General features: G+C 43.5%; 1 long non-coding RNA gene across 1 annotated transcript; it reads left to right on the plus strand.

The window, feature by feature from the left end:
- The first annotated feature begins 4,189 nt into the window (after positions 1-4,189).
- On the plus strand, positions 4,190-6,218 carry LOC128579121 (uncharacterized). The gene is made up of 3 exons (XR_008378052.1): positions 4,190-4,360; positions 4,490-4,614; positions 5,354-6,218. It is a non-coding gene; the product is annotated as an uncharacterized LOC128579121 (long non-coding RNA).
- The last annotated feature ends 12,016 nt before the right edge of the window (positions 6,219-18,234 follow it).

The following is an 18,234-nucleotide window of genomic DNA, read 5'->3' on the forward strand; positions in this document are numbered from 1 at the left end:
TCAAACAATATATCAATATTCCCAATGATGGTTATTACTGAGGGTTCAATTTCTGACTATTTATCTTACAAAGTTAAAATTTGTTCTCAGAATTTTGTTTTTAAAAACCTGCCTTTTGGAAGTACTTTTATTTCTTCAGGGTGATGGCAATGTAAATTGTGAAAACAATGTGTAAGGTGTCAAAGATAGTATAAAAATACACACAGATACACAAATATGATCAATATTCCTGTTTTTTTCTGATTCCAAAAGCAGATATCTAGACATCTTCCTTAAATGGTATCGAAAATCTCCAAAGAGCATCTAGGTAACTGGAATATGCAAAACCACTCTATAAGAAACAGATAAATTGGAAGTAGGGCTTCTGTCACGAACAGGATGGCTATAAAGCAAACAATCTATGGAAACATTCGTATGTTGGAAGTGGCGACAGAAACACAGGTATTTTTCTTGTTGTTTTAAGAACAGCTATTCTGATTTTTATAACCCTAAATTCTAATACATCAAACAAAAGGTATTAACATTTCACTTAAGATCACTCAGCATCCTCAGCTTTCAAAGAAATATAGTAAACACCTTAAAACCATGAAAATAGTGTTAACAAACTATACTCTAAATTAGTATGTGACCCCAAATGTTGGTCTTCTTAACAGGTGATGGGCAAAATCCCAATCGTAGAACACTCTTCAGAAAAGTTGGCATGACACTCGTATTCACTCTTCTCCCAAAGAGGATGGGCATGACAGTGGGGCTCCTGGGCCTAAGCATCTGGTTGTAGTATAAAGCAGGAAAGGGGAAATGAGCGGACAGGGCTCTCGGAGGGGAAATCACTAAGATACAGCCTGAAAGTATGGCTCAGGAAGGTAGATTTTGTAACTTAGAGTGTGGGTGAGGTAGCCCCCAGTGAGGTCTCATAAGTGGAGGGTAATACTCCCTCATCCCTTGTAGGATTTCATTGTTTGAAAATGATCTTGAAGTTCAGCTTTATCTTGGAGACCACAGTATGTGCTGCCTTTGCCATTTTCCTCCTGCCATTTCTCAGTCAATGTCTCATCTCCGGTTCTCTCTGGCAGTTTGGCCCCTAAGAGCTTGGTGGCAAAAGACTGTTAGCATGGCAGAGCCAGACGTGAGCTACTTCCCTCCAGGAAGGCAAAGCTCTTAGAGCCGGCAGGACACCCAGGCCCGCTGTCTGCTGCCTCCTTGCCCCACCTCCCTGGTGGCCTCATGGGACCATTGTCTGCCTCTCCGAGATTATATGTGGGTGGCCTTGTCCTGTGATATTTGTGTGACGCTCATGCCTATGAATGTGGACAGGGTAGAATTGAATGGTATGAGTGTTGGCATGTTGGGAGTGCCAGGCTCAACGGCTTCAAGTTTACGGGCACCCAGCTGTCACTGGAAAGTATGTACTTCCTGCCTCCCCACCCCCACTGTCCAGGTCTGCCAGCCCTTAAAGGCAAAAACCTTTTGAAATTCAGGGTCAGCACTTGCAGCCAGACAGTGGTTGTACTGTCCACCTTCAGATAGCTGGGCCCCAGAAAACTTGAAGCAGTTAAGTCCCAACATGCCACCACTCATACAATTCAATTTCTCCTCAGACATAGGCAGGAGCATCAGACAAGTAACAGGACAAGGCCTCCTACATATCATCCTGGAGAGGCAGACAACGGCCCCATGAGGCCACCAGGGAGGTGGGATAGGAGGCAGCTGACAGCAGGCGTGGGTGTCCTGTCTGCTCTAAGATGAGAGCTTTGCCCTCATGGAGGGAAGTGGCTCACCCTGGCTCTGCCATGCTGACACTCCTTTGCCAGCAAGCCTTTAGGGGCCAGGTGGCAGAGAGGTTGGGAGATGAGGTCTTGACTCAGAATATAAAGGATAAAAAATGACAAAGGCAGCACACACTGTGATGAAATCCTACAAGGGACAAAGCAGCAGGAAATGGAGAAAGAGTCCTCTAATGCAGTGGTTCTCAACCTGTGCGTCGTGACCCACAAGGACTGTATTAAAGGGCCACGGCTTTAGGAAGGTTGAGAACCACTGCCCTAAGGGAACTCAGGGAAGAGAGCCACTTCTGATAGTTAAGCCAAGTAAGGAAATGTTTTAGGGATAAGAAGTCTTTCCCAATCCTATCAAATGCACAGACATCCAAGTGGGCTGCACCTTGTAGCTGCCAGCAAAGATGGCTCTCAGGGATTAGTTTTGGCAGCAGGGCCTGGGGTTAGTTTTGGCTTTTTAGCTGGGGGCGCGGCTGCAGAGTTTCCACAGCTTGGAGGAAGGCGTCGCTTGGGAGCTCGGCGTCGTGGCCCATCAGTGGCCTTATATGCAGTCTGGGGACTGGCTCCTGGATTTGATGGGAGAGGAGGTTTCTCACTTGAGGCAGAACTGATGGTCAGCGCTGGCTGGCTGGTGGGGGCTGGGCGTGAGGCGGTCAGGGTGCCGCCCAATGTACGGAAGCCACCGGAGCTGCTGCTGCTGGCTGTCTGAACAGCACTGGGAGGGGACTGGCTGAATCCAGAGGTGGTGACTGTGCTTGATGTACGGTTGGGAGTAAACTTGGCAACCTGGACGATGGAAATCTGGGCTGGGATAAACCTGTCAGCAGAGGCAGGGAGTGCCCCAGAGAGAAAGGGCTGTGCAGCGTAAGTGGTGGCGCTCCTCACGCTGCTCCTGGTGCGGCTCACACTGCTCAGGGGAGATGAGGAAGACACAGCAGGTGCCGCAGAAGATGGAGGTGCCGCAGAAGGTGGGAGGGGTAGAATGCTCAGCATTCCAGACTGAAATCGTTGCTTGGCGGTGGCGGATGGGGCAGATAGGGCTTGGGATTTAGTAAACGTCTTCCCAGGGGACAGGGATGCTGGAAGAGCCACAGGTTCTGGGCTATCCTCAGTCATCTCGACGTCTTCGATGGCAGGGGGGGCTGCTGGCGGGTCCACCTCCATCATCTCGACTGTGGAATCGGTGGTGGTGTCAGTGTCTGGTGGGTCCACCTCCATCATCTCGTCTTCAGTCGTGTCTGCCAAAAACTTGTTCAGCCAATCGAATGAAGCTTTCTTTTCTAAGTCCAGGTGTTTAGCAGTGACTGAATAGCCAGGGTCGGGAGCTGGAGGCAAAGTCAGAGGTTCCCCTCGCGGACAGCGCAGCAGCGGAAACTTCCGTTTTCGCGGCCTAGAGCTGTGAGTTGTAGATGGGGAACTGCAGACGTTTGTGGTCGTTTCTGCAGCCTTCTCTCCCCGGGACTCCTTGTCTGGGACAAGTGGAGTTGAGGAACTGAAATGATGACCCAGCTCTTCTCCTCTTATTTTCTTTGCTGGCCTCAGTTGTGTCTTGGAGTGGGATGACGAGGGTGAGGAACTGGGGCCGCTTCTCTTCTGGAGCTGTGAGAAGCCTCGGGTAGAGCTGTAGGAGCTGGTAATGGCATTGCGCCTGGGGACAGGGATGCCACATGTGTACGTGCTCGCACAAGATGTGCACGATCTCTTATTCAAGGGGTCCTCTGAGCTCTGGGAATCGGGACCTTTCTTCAGACGCTCAGGCTTAGGCAGCAAAGGAGCCCGGACTCCTTTGGCCACCAGGGGCTCAAGGGCTGAAGGTCCAGTCCCACTGCTGTCATGGCAACTTCTTGTATTTTTCTGGCCATCAGCAAATATTTGGTCTTCCCCCCTCACTGTATTTTCCATCCTGTCTTTGAGGGCACTTGGGTCTGAGACATCACGTGATAGTGAGGACAGTGCTGAGCTGATCACCTGCTCCCGTCCTGCAGAACGAGTCCATTTTCTGTCAAGAGGGGGGATCCTCACAGTCCCCGGGCGGCCCATCCACCGGAAATGATGAACAGGTAGCCGGGTCTTCTTCTTGGGGAAGCCATCCCAGCACACCCTGGGAAGTACCCCCACATGGGAATATCCGGGCTGTCGAAGGGGATCCCATCTTCGAGGTACCATCATGGAGTGCCTTGAGGACATCCCACCGTCCCTGTGGCAAGGCCTCCTGGAGGCCGGGAGCAGAGGAGTGGGGCGCAAGGGGTAAACATGGCGGACAGGATGGGCCACCCGGGCTGGAGGTGAGGGCCGAGCGGGTGGGCTGCGGTCAGGCCTCTCCTGCGGGTCCCTGCCCTCCTGAGCTGGCGCAGGCTGCTGCGGGCCAGATTTGTCCAGATAACTGCCCATGAGGGCAGTTGAGCAGAGTCAGGTCCTTCGAATAGGGTCCGCTACTCTGGGAGGTTTGTGTTGACTACAGACTTTGCCAAGGTGAAGGGATCAGTGTGTTCGCTGACGTTCTGTGTTCTGAGCAGCGGGTTCTGAGTTCCAGCATCAGGAGCCTCCATGACCAGCCTGACCTGAGCACCTACAGGCAGCACCAGGTAGAGCACGAGGGCAGGAGGTGGAGCAGTAGTGGAGGAGAAACACCCGGGACGGCCCTGACACTCGCTCTCGGCCTGTATATGTGCAATGTTGTCCATCTTTTCCACATGTGATGCTGGTGTTGACAGCATGGGTACTACAAGAGGGCATACACACTACTCAGACTATGATGAAATTAATGGCCTGATTCTTCACCCTTGTTGGTATCCACCATCTCAGCCATGCAACTTTGCACTGCTCTACTACTCAGCAGGTGGGTGTAATCTTTCAACCCCGAGCTCAGCATGTGTCTGGCTTTGGTCAATAGGAAATCAGCCAAAATGCAAGCTGCTGTGAAGGTATCATTTGGCCTACTGACCTTGACTTTCTGTCATCCCTGGGAAGACATATGGGGTCCAGCCATCTAGTCTGTGTAGGATGAGGGATTTGTGACACTGAGCTGCCCTAGCCAAGGCCAGATGAGAGCACATCTCCTAGGAAGCCTGCTGATGCACAAGAAATATTCATTGTTCAATATCCCTGTGTTCTGTGGTTATTTGTTATGCAGCTACAGCTAACTGCCTTATATTCTAATTAGTTAGGCTCCTTGGGTAGTGCACCAGCCCCATACACTGAGGATGGCAGGTTTGAGCCCTGCCCCAACCAAACTGCAACAAATAATAGCTGGGTGTGGTCGCAGACACCTCTAGTCCCAGCCACTTGGGAGGCTGATGCAAGAGAATCACCTAAGCCCAGGAGTCGGAAGTGCTGTGAGTTGTGATGCCGAGGCAATCTACCAAGGGGAATAAAGTAAGACTATGTCTCAAAAAAAGAAAAAGTCACTTTTAAACACTCTTTTCTTTAAACATCCCCCTCCACTTTCAGAAATAACACATTAGAAGCTGAGTGAAGATTGCCTCAATCTATCCCATTCTCTTTTTTCATTTTATCTTACACTATGACTCTTCTTTCAAACTATGACTTACTCTTACTAACACTTACTATTTTTTCAGCAGGTCAAGTGCTGACCCAGCACCCCTTTGCACCAGTCTTTCAAACCCTGGCCACACTAACTAATCAACCTGATTGCTGTTTATACCAAGATCTAGACCATACAAAGCAACCTGAATTCATTTTCATCCCTGCTGATGTCAGTGCCTGGTGGAACCAATCTGGAAAAAGCATGAATGATAATATGTGGTACCCACAGCCAGAGAAGAAGCAACATACGACTTCACCTGCTGGTGAGACAACTGGTCTGTAAAAACTGTGGAGATATCTTTTGCTCAGGGACACATAACAACCAGATATGTGAATATGCCAGTGAAGAGGACAAGACATGACAATCCCCAGGCTGGAAGGTCACAGGTTCTAACCTGACTGTCTATAAATAATACTGGTCTTTTTATCTTGTGTGGTAATAAGGTATACAAATGGTTCCCACTCAAATGGTTAGGATGCTATAGTCTTGGCTATCTGACACGCTCTATTACCAAGTATTCCACTTTAAATTCCAGTCAAATTACAATCTTGGGCTCTGTTGCTCATAAGGTTGTACCTTATAAACATACAAAATGTGACATTATAAAAAATCCCCTTGTATATCATAACTCAAAGTTCTTTTCAATGCTCAGGATCCTTTATTCAGCATTTGGAACTTAACAGAATTGAAAGTGCAGTCATAAATCTCTCCATGGTAATAGAATAAGAGCTAAACATCACCATGTGGGCATTGGGAACACTTCAAGCAGAGGTTAACAGCCTAGCATCTGTTGTAATTCAAAATCACCACATCCTGGATGCTTTGATAGCTCAACAAAGAAGAGCTTGTGCTGTTATTTGGGGGAAAATGTTGTTTTTGCATAAATCAGTCAGGGAAAATAGAGACTGATCTACATCTCTTAAAGAACAAGATAAACGTTCTTCATCAAATTAATGAAGTGAAACCATTCTATTGAACTGACCTTTTCCCAGGAATGGGAGACTGGTTTAATGGGGGTATGAGGAAATGTGCTTAGATCTGTTCTTTTCTGCTTATTCATTCTCATCCTAATTTATAGTCTCTTTTTTTTGAGACAGAGTCTCACTATGTCACCCTTGGTAGAGTGTTGTGGCATAACAGATCACAGCAGCCTCAAAATCTTGGGCTGAAGCAATTCTCTTGCCTCAGTCTCCCAAGTAGCTGGGACTACAGGTGCCCACCACAATGCCTGGCTATTTTTGTTGTTTTTGTTGTCACAGTTGTCATTGTTACCTTAGCCAGCCAGGCTGGGTTCAAACTTGCCAGCCTCAATGTATGTGTCCGGTGCCTTACCCAAGGCAGGTATGGGTGCCACCTCTAATTTATACTATTATATGTCTTATCAAACATCTTATCTTATTACTAAATTGCTAACCTGCTTTCTCTCTCTCTACATTTACCACCTCAGCTCTTAATGTTTGAAACTTCTAGGGAAGTTCCAGACCAGAGAAATGAAGGAGCTAAGGAAATTTCACCCTCAAATATAATTCCTTGGTATATATTTATTAAAAAAAAATGAATTAAAAGGCAATTCATGATCAGAAAGCACTGGCCTCCCCTCTATAAAACCCAAGTACCCTGATTTAAAATCAGAAAAGGCTGCTGGCCTCCTTATCACATGCTAATAGAGCTGGCTCCAGGGTCATTTGAAGCTCAATACCTGTCTCTCACATTAGTTTACAAATCAATCTGTTTCCACTCATCTACACTCTCCCGCCATAGCAACCACTTGATACATGTATACTTTCCAGTTTCTCTCCTCTCTTCTTTCTAAAAAGCATCTTTAAAAGTCACTGACCATCACTGAGACTTTGGGTACTCATTCTTATTCTTTCCCCCATTCACGTGGTATTTGGAAATAACCTTTCTCTTACTGTTGCAGAAAGACAAGGCCCAAAGGAGAGAAAGAGCACCCAAACACCACATTTATAAGAGGAAGGGCTTTATTCACCAGCTGGGAGCTTATAGAAGAATTCCAAACAGCCGCCGTGCTCCCTGACTGCCTTGGTCTTTCTCTTTTTATTGACAGTCAAAAAGTTCCACCCCACAGGTACCCTTCTCATTGGCCAGTTTGAATCAAGCGGGAGATGCTATTCCACCCTTACAGAACTACAGGATTTCACAGAACTTAGAAATTTCCAAGTTTCAGGAAGTTAAGTTTATAAATTCCCAAAAGCTGAGTCACCGTGGAGCAGACCCTGCATATGTATCCTGGTGGTCTCCTTGAGAAGACCTGTTCTTCTAGACCTCACCCTTCGCGGCTATCCTCTCTCATTCCCCTCTTTTGAGATTCCAAGATATTTTAATTTGAGGTCTCACTATCAGCTTGTTTCTGCAGGTGCCAATATTAGTTACTTTTCAGCACTGAGGTTTTAGGGACTGTGACTCTTCTTGGGTTCTCTACTCGGGCCTTAATAGTACCATGGTGGTGGGCTAATATATATATGAGTTTTTATGTTTCCCTGTGACATTCCCCCACTTTTCCAAAGTTCAAAGTCCAAAAAGTCCCTTGAGGAGTTTCCTCAAGCTTCAGCTGTGCATTGACCAGCCAGCTCCCAGTATGTGGCTGGAGCATGGCATGTTGATTGTTTCAAAAGTTACCTTTACTTTCCAAGAAGCAGTGAAGCCCTAGTCAGCCAGCTATGATGATTCCAGGTATTTCTTTCACCTTTACTGCTGTGCATGTGGTCAGGATGATGGTGTAAATTTCTTTCTACCTTGGTTTCAGGGGGACCAGGTTCTGATTCCAGACCTAGACTGGGTCCCCTTGATCCTCCAGAGAGAAAGGATGTACAGACAGAAAAGACTAAACAGAACACAGTTAATTATCCCAGTGGAGATTTTCCTTGTTACTCTTTCTAGGGTTTTTATCTATTCAGTTCAGTCTTTTCTAGTTCTTTTAGGAGTTCCTGCTAAATTGCAGAGAATTGGCAGAGACCTCTTTGAACAACACCAGTGGCAAGGCCTGCATCCAATTAAGCTTTGCTTCCTAGCAGAGTTTACCAATTTCTGCTTTTATGGTCCTGTTCATACACTTTATCCTGTATAAGCTTTGAGGCCTATAAATTATTTAAAGCTTTAGCTTATTATTTGCACTAGTTCTGTTATGAAGGCTAGCCCATTATCAACTTTTAAACAGAGTGGTAACTTAAACCATGGGACGATTTCTCCGGGTAATACTTTACTACTTTAGGAGTCCTTTTTATCCCAGTGGGAAAGGCTTTTACCTATTCCAAGTCTGCTAGACCATCGCCAGCCAGTACTTGTTCCCTCTAAACCTGGGCATTTCAGTAAGGTCTACCTGGAAGTCCTTGAAGGGCGTTGCTCCATACGAGTGGATTCCTCGGGATACTGTTAGTCCTTGGCACGCGTTGAACTGGCTGCTGGTGATACACTGTAGACTGACAGTTTTGGCCAGGGATGCCAGGTGGGAGATGTAGAAGTACTGGCCCAGCAACTTTATCAAACACTCTTGTCACCACGGTGGCTCCTAGAATCTGGGGGACTGCTACTTGTCCATCTGGCATCTTTATTCATTGTCCCTCTGCTTCCTGGCTCCCTTCTGCTGCCAAACATTCCCTCTCCTCCCTGGAGTAGATAGAGTGAGTTCCGGGACCCATGGGATGAGGGGAGCCACTTGCGACACCTGGTATGGCTGGGAGGCAGCCCTTTTTGCCTCAGTACTAACCCCAGTGTCCCTTTAGTGATGATGGAAGCATTTCTTTGATGTCCACAACAGTGCATAACTGCCACTTTTTGGGGATTCCATACTGCCTCTCGCGATTGGAGCATTTCTTACTGATACATAATGTCCTTTTTTCCCCAGAATTTAATAGTCCCTTCTCCTTGTACAATGCCCTGCGTACTTGGAGAGTCAGAAAAGCATTCAAATTTTTCCCTTGACTTAGTTCTAAGGCTCCAGTCAAGGCAATGAACTCAGCCTTCTGAGCCAATGTTCCTTGGGGTAGGGGCTTAGTCTCTGTTAAGGTAACCACTGCATACCCAGCCCTCCACTCACCTTGCACCGTCATGTAACTGCTTCCATCTGCATACAAGTCCCAATCTGCATCTGTCCAGGGCTGGTCACGCAAGTCAGGTCTGCTAGAGTACACATTATCTATAACTTCCGTACAGTTATGCTCAGTCTCTCTTTCACTGACTGGAAGGAGCGTGGCTTGTTTCAGAGTGTTGCATTAGAGAGCCAAAAATGTCCCTTAGTGTCCATTAAATTGACCACAGAGTGGGGTACTTTCACTCAGATCCTGTCCTAGAGTCAGCTTGTCAGCTTCTTGCACAAGGAGAGCAGTAGCGGGTAGAGCCCGTAAGCATGGTGACCATCCTTTTACCACTCCATCCAACTGCTTAGAGAGGTAAGCTACAGGCCTTGGCCAGGACCCAACCAGCTGGGTTAACACACCCACAGCCATTTTATCTCTCTGAGACATACAGAGTAAAGGGTTTGGCCAAGTCTGGCAGTCCCAATGCAGGTGCAGCCATCAGCCTCATCTTTAGCTGGGGAGAAGGCACATTCCTGTTCTCCTTCCCACTCCAAGGGCTCTTCCTTGTCTTCTTTAGTTGCGTCATACAAGGGCTTAGCTAAGACAACAATGTTGGGGATTCAAATATGACAGAAGCCGACCGGGCCTAAGAATTTCCAAACCTGCTTTTGGCTCATGGGGCTGAGGAGGCAATTAATGACCTGCCTCCATTTTGTGCCTAGATACCTCTACCCCTGCTTGACAGTAAATCTTAGATAACGTATTTGCTGCCAGCAAATCTGGGCCTTCCATTTGGATACTTTATAGCCACATACCTCTAGATGTCATAAAAGATAGTCCATGCCTTGGGCGCAGCCCTCCTGGGTAGGGTGTCCTGAAAGGAGGTCGTCGACATATTGGAACAGCACACATTCTAATTCCTCAGCTGGGAATTTCTGGAGGTCACAAGCCAGCGCTTCTCCAAAAATCGTGGGTGTTTTGAACCCCTGTGGCAACCTGGTCCATGTGCACTGTTTCCATGTCTGGTCTCTCCCACTGGAAAGAAAACAGCCTCTGGCTTCCCAGAGCCAGCCTTATACTGAAAGATACATCTTTTAAGTCCAGACAAATGGGCCGCTTGGCTTCTGCTGGCAGTAGATTCAACAGAGTATGTCTCATTTTATAAGTTGACAGTACAGACAAGGCTGGGATCTAAATACAGGTGGACCACAGCCTCTTTTTTCTCCTTTTAAACTATTTTTCTCTCTCCAATTTCTCTCTTTACTAAAGGCAAATTATAGTAGAACTAACTTATTTGCCAAAATAAACTGTACCTTCAGTATATGGGGTCTGATTATTTCCATAAAGTGCAGTAAGAATAATTAATTATTAGCCATCTAGGCTCTTCTTTCCTTTAAAATTGGCTTTGCTGGAACCTTTTATAAAGGAATGTCAGGCTGGACTTTTTGAAAGCCTTTCAGAGCCCAAGTTTTATCTGTGCCATTAGATACCTGTATGTATTGGGTAAATCCCTCTTCTCTTGAGGTCCCCAAGCACATTTCGTTTCCTGGACCCATCAGCAAGCGACCTTCATTACTTACCAGAGATCAGGAAATGTTACTGATGGGTATCTGGCCAGTTTTCCAAAGGGCTTTTTTTATTGGCCTTATAAAGTCAACCTTAATTCTTTAATGCAGTCTGGACACCTCTGGAAATGCTATTCCAGCCAAAGCCTTGGTAAAATAATGAGTGCCTTCATCATGTCATATAGAACAAAACAGATTCTTATTGAACTTATGAAAATAACTGTATTGTCAGAAATTAAGAATACATACAAATGGCTTGCAAATTCCGGAGAAAACAAGGAGAGAGAAAAATACATGTTTCAAACTCTGCTCATAAGTACACACATTGCTTGAAAAACTACAAATAGCTCAAAAGACAGAAAATTATTTCTTGACTTCTGGAAAACAGAACACAGAAAGAATCAACAATATTTTGACCAAAAAGCCATTACAAACTAGCCCAGATCCGCTTAACCGATTTCTATTCTGTTGAGTTAGGTTAGCAATACTCATAGACATGTTAACTTTCCAATGAACGTTCTAAAAATCTGCTTTTTAGTCTGGCGGTATTCAATTTCCAAAGACATCAGGAATTTGAATTTGAGAGAATTTGTCAGCCTCTCTTAATATTTTTTTTTTTCTTTTTAGGATAAACTTTGGACTCAGCCAGTTACATAAAAAATACTTTCTTTTTTAGATGAATTAAAATTATTACCAACAATATATGTTAGGACAGACCAATGTCTTATACATTAGGACAGACCAATGCTTTATAATATTGGAACATATATATAACCATAACCTACATAAAATTAATCACCATTTCATATTTGACAATGTTTCCTATATATTTTGAATAAATCAAATAAGTTTAATTTGTTTTCCCATGACTTTCAGTGGTCTTAATATTTCAAGAAGACTAAATTTAAAGTTGTGTTTTTTTTTTTGCTGTTGGCCTTGGCCAAGTTTGAACCCACCAGTCTCAGTGCATGTGGCCAGCGTTGCAACCACTGCCCTGTGGGCTCCAAGCCCCAGATTTAGAGTTTTTATTTTGAAAGTTTTGTCAAATATCAAAGGCCTAAAACATTTGTTTAAAGAAAATTACAAGCCAAAAGATTTTAAAGGAAATAAATAGTCAACTGGATCATATGTAAACTCTTTCACAAATTCTCTTTTATGAGCTTCATTTAACCTACACAGACCATTTACAAACATTCTAAACTTTCTTTAACTTTTTCCCTGCCTTTCACTTTCTTATACAACCATTCTGTTTTCAGTGCAAATTTTATCACACAAGATTCTTTCTTTACACAATGCCATTCTCCTTTCTGTTTAATTTCTCTTACTCAAAAACTCACTTCCCACAAAACAGGATCCCAGTTTACCATGAAGTCACCCATTCACTCGGCCAAACTGATAACTAGAAGGTTTAAAAGGCAAGAATCTTATTCTTTGACAAAGATTCAGTTTCCACAACAATTTAAACAACCAAATTATTACATTTTACAAATGAGAGACATTTTATGAGATATAAGATTGATACAGGATTTTCCCACTCAGTGCTGGAAAGGGAACCCCCACTTTTCAGGCTCAGGTGAGCTTAGACATCAGACTCCCATCTCCAGGCACAAACCCTCCGAGCCCCAGCAAGGTCATAAACAAAGGAGCCGAAATCTTTTGGAAGGCTCCACCCTAAGGAGCACACACCTTAATCCCCTCTCCAGACAAAAACTGCAACAAAGACCTAATAACCTTGTCCAGGGTGAGGCGCTGCATTGATTCATTTGATAGAACACCCTTTCAGTTTGTAAAGTTATTTTTCCATCTACCAAGTCCTGGACAAAATATCTCTCAGAGATAATTATTTACCCCTAGAAAAAGGACTTATGCAGGGAACCTCCAATCTGGGCCTCCTCCCCACTTCCAGAGGCTGTTCACCTTGGAAACCTGTTGCTTATATGGATACAGCCTCATTCAGCATGAAATTTACACTCTCTTCCCCATATTTCCAAGGGCCATCCAGAGCTCACTGGACTGCCTAAACCACAACACTTTTCAAGGCACAACCCCTCTGCCAATAGCTCTGGCACTCTCCACTCTCACTGCGTGCCCCTCAGTCCAACAAAATGCCATTTTATCACTGATCTGTGGCCCGCTGGCACAATTCTCAAATTACTGAGACCAAACACTCACTGAAGAAATTCCGGTAACAAAACTACAACAACATTCTTTCTAATGTCTTTTCATACCCGCCCCCCCCCCAAGTCCCACATGGCCAAGTCAGGAAGATTGTTCAAGTCACCACCAAAGACAGAAAGCAGAAAACCTGGAACTTCCAGTTTCTCTCATAATAGCCAGGAGGCAAAGTTGGAGCAGGAAAGAAAGGCACACTCACACATTTGTTTCACCCCATGAATGGAGGGGGGGTGAACCCCACCTATTGTTACCCATCTCGGTCGTTCTCAAAGCACTCACATGCACACAATTCCAACCCAATTCTTTTTTCTTTTATTAAATCATAGCTGTGTACATCAATATAATCATGGGGCATCATTCACTAGCTTCACAGACCATTTACCAAGTTTCACATATACCCTTGTAAGATGCACCGCTGGTGTAATCCCACCAATACCCTTCCCTCTACCCCCCTCTCCCGTCCCTCCTCCCTCCTCTCCCTATCCTCCTCCCCCTATTCTTAGGTTGTAACTGGGTTATAGCTTTCATGTGAAAACCCTAAATTAGTTTCATAGTAGGGCTGAGTACATTGAGTACTTTTTCTTCCATTCTTGAGATACTTTACTAAGAAGAATATGTTCTAGCTCCACCCATGTAAACATGAAAGAGGTAAAGTCTCCATCTTTCTTTAAGGCTCCATAATATTCCATGGTGTACATATACCACAATTTATTAATCCACTCGTGGATCGATGGGTTACTTGGGCTTCTTCCATGACTTAGCAAATATGAATTGGGCTGCAATAAACATTCTGGTACAAATATCTTTGTTATGATGTGATTTTTGGTCTTCTGGGTATATGCCCAGTAGAGGGATTACAGGATCGAATGGCAGATCTATTTTTAGATCTCTAAGTGTTCTCCATATCTCTTTCCAAAAGGAATGTATTAATTTGCATTCCCACCAGCAGTGCAAAAATATTCCCTTTTCTCCGCATCGGCGCCAACATCTCTGGTCTTGGGATTTTGTGATATAGGCTAGTCTCACTGGAGTTAGATGGTATCTCAAAGTAGTTTTGATTTGCATTTCTCTGATGATTAAATATGATGAGCATTTTTTCATATGTCTGAAGGCCGCGCGCCTGTCTTCTTCAGAGAAGTTTCTCTTCAAATCCCTTGCCCAGCCTGCGATGGGATCCCTTGTTCTATTCTTGATAATGTGTTTGAGTTCTCTGTGGATTCTGGTTGTTAAATCTTTGTCGGAGACATAACCTGCAAATATCTTCTCCCATTCTGAGGGCTGTTTGCTTGCCTTACTTACTGTGTTCTTGGCTGTGCAGAAGCTTTTTTGTTTGATCAAGTCCCAGTAGTGTATTTTTGAAGCTGCTTCAATTGCCCGGGGGGTCCTCCTCATAAAATACTCACCCAGACCTATATCTTCAAGGGTTTTCCCTGCACTCTCCTCTAGTATCTTTATAGTTTCATGTCTTAAGTTTAAATCTTTGATCCAGTGAGAGTCTATCTTAGTTAATGGTGAAAGGTGTGGGTCCAGTTTCAGTCTTCTACAGGTTGCCAGCCAGTTCACCCAGCACCATTTGTTAAATAGGAAACCTTTTCCCCACTGAATATTTTTAATTGGCTTGTCAAAGATTAAATAACGGTAAGTAGCTGGGTTCATCTCTTGGTTCTCTGTTTTTTTCCAGACATCTACTTCTTTGTTTTTGTGCCAATACCATGCTGTTTTGATCACTATTGATTTGTAGTGTAGTCTGAGGTCTGGTAGCGTAATTCCTCCTGCTTTGTTTTTATTTCTGAGTAATGTCTTGGCTATTCGAGGTTTTTTCTGATTCCATATAAAACGAAGTATTGTTTTTTCCAGATATTTAAAGTATGACAGTAGAGCTTTAATAGGGATTGCATTGAAATTTTATGTTCCTTTGGGAAGTATGGACATTTTAACTATGTTGATTCTTCCCAGCCGTGAGCATGGTATGTTTTTCCATTTGTTAATATTTTCAGCTATTTCTTTTCTTAGAGTTTCATAGTTCTCTTTATAGAGATCTTTCACATCCTTTGTTAGATAAATTCCCAAATATTTCATCTTCTTTGGGACTACTGTGAATGGGATAGAGTCCTTAACTGTTTTTTCAACTTGACTATTGTTGGTATGTATAAAGGCTACCGATTTATGAATGTTGATTTTGAAGCCTGAGACGCTGCTATATTCCTTGATCACTTCTAAGAGTTTTGTAGTAGAGTCCCTAGTGTTTTCCAGATATACTATCATATCATCTGCGAAGAGCGAAAGTTTGATCTCTTCTGACCCTATATGGATACCCTTGATCGCCTTTTCTTCCCTAATTGTGGTGGCTAAAACTTCCATTACAATGTTTAAAAGCAATGGACACAATGGGCAGCCTTGTCTGATTCCTGATCTGAGTGGAAATGATTCCAATTTACCTGCATTCAATATGATATTGGCTGTGGGTTTGCTGTAGATGGTCTCTCAGTTTAAGAAATGTCCCTTCTACACAGATTTTCTTAAGTGTTCTGGTCATGAAGGGATGCTGGATATTATCAAAAGCTTTTTCTGCATCGATTGAGAGAATCATATGGTCTTTGTTTTTTAATTTATTTATGTGCTGGATTACATTTATAGATTTACGTATATTGAACCAGGCTTGAGACCCTGGGATAAAACCAACTTGGTCATGATGTATAATTTGTTTGATGTGTTGTTGGATTCTGTTTGTTAGGATCTTGTTGAATATTTTTGCATCCATATTCATTAGTGATATCGGTCTGTAATTTTCTTTTCTTGTTGGGTCTTTTCCTGGTTTGGGGATCAGGGTGATGTTTCCTTCATAGAACGTGTTAGGTAGTCTTCCTTCTTTTTCTACGTTTTGGAAGAGGTTGAGTAATATAGGTACTAATTCCTCTTTAAAAGTTTGGTAGAATTCTGACATGAAACCATCTGGCCCCGGGCTTGTCTTTTTAGGGAGGTTTTGTGTGGTTGATACTATTTCCGAACTTGATATGGGCCTGTTCAACATTTCCACTTGATTCTGGCTAAGTCTTGGAATGTGACGTGTTTACAAGTATCGGTCAGTCTCCTTCAGATTTTCATGTTTCTGAGAATACAGTTTCTTGCAATATTCATTAGGGATTTTTTTTGATTTCTAAGGAGTCTGTTTCATCTTTGCTGTTTCTGATTGATGAAATTAGAGATTTTACTCTTTTTTTTCCTGATTAGGTTGGCCAAAGGTTTATCTATTTTATTGACCTTTTCGAAAAACCAGCTTTTTGAATTATTTATCTGTTGTATCATCCTTTTGTTTTCAATTTCATTTAATTCTGCTCTAATTTTGGTTATTTCTTTTCTTCTACTGGGTTTGGGGTTGGAATGTTCTTCCTTTTCCAGTTACTTGAGATGTCCCATTAAGTTGCCTCTCTTTCTGTTCTCTTGAGGAAGGCTTGCAGTGCTATAAATTTCCATCTTAGAACTGCTTTTGCGGTGTCCCGGAGGTTCTGATAGTTCGTGTCTTCATCGTTGTTTCGTTCCAAAAAATTGGCGATTACTTTCATTTTTTTTTTTTTTTTTTTGTAGAGACAGAGTCTCACTTTATGGCCCTCCATAGAGTGCCGTGGCTTCACACAGCTCACAGCAACCTCCAACTTCTGGGCTTAAGCGATTCCCTTGCCTCAGCCTCCCGAGTAGGTGGGACTACAGGCGCCGGCCACAACGCCCGGCTATTTTTTGGTTGCAGTTTGGCCAGGGCCGGGTTTGAACCCGCCACCCTCATTATATGGGGCCGGCGTCCTACCGACTGAGCCACAGGCGCTGCCCGGCGATTTCTTTCTTAATCTCATCTCTGATCCAGCTATCATTCAACATAAGGCTATTTAACTTCCATGTTTTTGTATCAGTATGCAGATTCCTGTTGTTACTCAGCTCAAGTTTTATTCCATGGTGGTCCGAGAAGAAGCATGGAATAATTTCTATTCCTTTAAATTACTGAGGTTAGACTTGTGACCTAAGATGTGATTGATTTTGGAGTAAGTTCCATGGGCTGATGAGAAGTATGCGTATTCAGTTTTGTTGGGATGAAATGTTTTGTAGATGTCTGCTAAATCCAAATGTTGGATGGTTAGGTTTAAATCTAAGATTTCTTTGCTCAGCTTCTTGTTGGAGGATCAATCCAACACTGCCAAAGAAGTGTTGAAATCTCTGACTATTTTGGAGCTGGAGGAAATAAAGTTGCTCATGTCTGTTAGATTTTCTCTTATAAATTGAGATGCATTCTGGTTGGGTGCATAGATATTAATAATTGATATCTCATCATATTGAGTATTACCCTTAACAAATATGAAGTGACCATTCTTGTCCTTCCTTACTTTTGTTGATTTAAAGCCTATTGTATCTGCAAATAAAATTGCAACACCTGCTTTTTTCTGATTACCATTTGCCTGAAATATGGATGATCATCCTTTCACCCTGAGTCTGTATTTGTCTTTTAGGTTAAGATGTGACTGTTGTATGCAACAAATATCTGGCCTGAGTTTTTGTATCCAGTCAGCTAACTATGCCTCTTTAGAGGACAGTTTAAGCTGTTCACATTAATGGAGAATATTGATAAGTCTGGTGAAGTTTTGGGTATCGAGTTTTTCAAAAGTCCAGTGGGCACTTTTAATCCTTTTGCCAGTGTGGAAATTGGAGTTTGATCCGAAGTTTCTGAGTGAGTTTACTTTTGTGGTATAGGATTGGGTTAGGCATTATGGAAGATAGGTCTGAGAATATCGTGAAGAGCTGGTTTTGTTATGGCAAATTTCTTCAACATATGACTGTCATTCAAGTATTTAATTTCTCCGTCATAAATGAAACTCAGTTTAGCTGGATACAAGATCCGGGATTGAAAGTTATTTTGCTTTAGGAGATTAAAAGTCAGTGACCACCTTCTTCTGGCTTAAAAAGTTTCAGCAGAGAGATCTGCAGTCATTCTAATACTCTTCCCTTTCAAGGTAATGGTTTTCTTTCTCCTGGCAGCTTTGAGGATTTTCTCCTTCATATTAACTTTAGTGAAGTTAATTATGATACGCTTGGGGGATGTCTTATTGGAGTTGAGTCATGCTGGGGTTCCGAAGCTGTCTCCTATCTGA

This window comes from Nycticebus coucang, chromosome Y (assembly GCF_027406575.1).
Source record: "Nycticebus coucang isolate mNycCou1 chromosome Y, mNycCou1.pri, whole genome shotgun sequence".
Taxonomy (NCBI): Eukaryota; Metazoa; Chordata; class Mammalia; order Primates; family Lorisidae; genus Nycticebus; species Nycticebus coucang.